The sequence below is a fragment of the Miscanthus floridulus genome, chromosome 5, assembly GCF_019320115.1.
Source record: "Miscanthus floridulus cultivar M001 chromosome 5, ASM1932011v1, whole genome shotgun sequence".
Lineage (NCBI taxonomy): Eukaryota > Viridiplantae > Streptophyta > Magnoliopsida > Poales > Poaceae > Miscanthus > Miscanthus floridulus.
Window position 1 is genome coordinate 14079186 of NC_089584.1, and position 2254 is coordinate 14081439.

Genomic DNA, 2254 nt, shown 5'->3' on the forward strand with positions numbered 1-2254 from the left:
TCGCATATTTATGATGTCAATATCCAATCGTATCCTATCCGACATAGTTGACACTACCCGTATTCGAATCCGAATCCGGACAGAAATATGAAAACAAATATAATATCGGTGATATCCGTCCGTATCCTATCTGTTTTCATCCCTAACGAGGACTGAGTAGCACAGCGAGGTAGTCAGAGATAGAGAGGAGGAGATCTGACCTGGACAGCCCAGACCTGATGGTGCTTTTGAGGGCTGCAACTGCAAGGTCCTCGTCGGTGGCACGATTAGCATGAGCAGAACAACATGAGCCTGGTTTAGATTGCAAGTTTTTTCACTCTCTCCTTCACATCAAATCTTTGGATACATGCATGGAGTATTAAATATAGATAAAAAAATAACTAATTACACAGTTTGATTGTAAATTACGAGACAAATCTTTTGAGCCTAGTTAGGCCATAATTGGACAATAATTGTCAAATACAAATGAAAGTGCTACAGTGTCAAATACTGATTCCTAACCCCAATCTAAACAAGGCCATGAATGAAATCGGGAGCCTGCGAGTCTGGTTGACGCTTTAGTGCTTTAGTCATCAGCGGAAAAAGTCTACTTAACCCCCCATCTTTCATACATGGTCTACTTCACCCCCCAACTATGAAACCGTCTGTTTTACCCTCTGAATTTTCCAAAACCGTCTATTTTACCCCCGGACGGTTTTTGACAGCGGTTTTACTACAGTAACGGTGGGTTTGAATTTCCTTTTTTTTATTTTCACTGAATCTTTGAAAATCACAGTAAATCATAGAAAATCATAAAATAAAAAACTAATTTTGTTGGACTCCACATGAGTAGATCTACAGTAACGGTGGGTTTGCTACAGTATGAAAGTATTGAAACAAAAATATTTCAAGCAAAACCGTGGGCAATTGTTGCAACAGTTGATGTCGCAAAAGGCAGACATTGCAGAAAGGATGATCATACCAATGGAGGAGCTTGCAAAGGCGACAAACAACTTCGACAAAACTCGTGAACTTGGTGGTGGAGGGCATGGTACAGTTTACAAAGGGATCTTATCGGACCTACATGTCGTAGCCATCAAGAAGTCAAAGATTACAGTCTAGAAAGAAATAGACGAGTTCATAAATGAGGTAGCAATCCTCTCACAAGTCAATCACAAGAATATTGTCAAACTCTTTGGATGTTGCCTGGAGACTGAGGTGCCATTGTTGGATTATGAGTTTATTTCCAATGGAACTCTTTGTCACCATCTCCATGTTGAAGGTCCAAGGTCACTATCATGGGGTAAGAGATTAAGGATTGCAACTGAAATAGCTTCTTCTCTTGCCTATATTCACACGGCAGTTTCAATCCCAATAATCCATAGAGACATAAAGTCCAGTAACATACTTCTTGATGATAAAATGACATCGAAGATATCAGACTTTGGAGCTTCAAGGTACATTCCTATTGACAAAACTGGGCTGACAACAAGAGTCCAGGGAACAATAGGTTACTTGGATCCTATGTACTTTCAGACCGGCCGATTCACGGAGAAAAGTAATGTCTATAGTTTTGGTGTAATTTTGGTGGAGCTACTCACTAGGAAGAAGCCATTTTCATATCTATCCACCGAAGGTGATGGCCTTGTTTCTCATTTTCTTGACCTACATGCCGAGGGAAATCTTGTCCAGATAATGGATCCACATGTTACAGAGAAGGGAGGCGAAGAAGTCCAAGTAGTTGCTGCACTTGCAGCGTCCTGCATAAACTTCAAAGGTGAAGAACGACCAACAATGCGACAAGTGGAGCATACCCTAGATGGGCTTTGGGGTTCCAAGAAGCACAAGAGAGAAGATACGGTGGCAGCGGAATTCGAGGATGATAGCATTGTGACTAATTGTCCGTCATCAGCTAAAGGAGGACAAAGTTTTAAAGAATCAAGCAGAAGATATAGTTTGGAGCAGGAGATGATGATGTCGGCGAGGTACCCTCGGTAGCATTGCGTGCTCTGTCCCTCATGCATTAGCACAAAAGATTATTCAACATCTAGCAGTAATTGTATTGGCGACGATGATAATGTGAACTGGGGTCCTCTGTTTCTTACCATTGCTTTTGTTTTGTTAGCATAATTCAATTCTACCCTATTTGCATATGGCTAAATCAATTGTGCCCTTTCAGTAAAAAAATACATACCAACTCATAGTTGGTAGATTTTCTTTTGTCTTTGTTGTCGGACAGCGGGATATTTTCCGTGGAAAATGATGCGGAAAGTAT

The 2254-nt window shown here is 40.9% G+C and overlaps 1 pseudogene; it reads left to right on the top strand.

The window, feature by feature from the left end:
* The first annotated feature begins 861 nt into the window (after positions 1-861).
* On the top strand, positions 862-2032 carry LOC136454267 (wall-associated receptor kinase 17-like; annotated as a pseudogene).
* Positions 2033-2254: the final 222 nt, after the last annotated feature.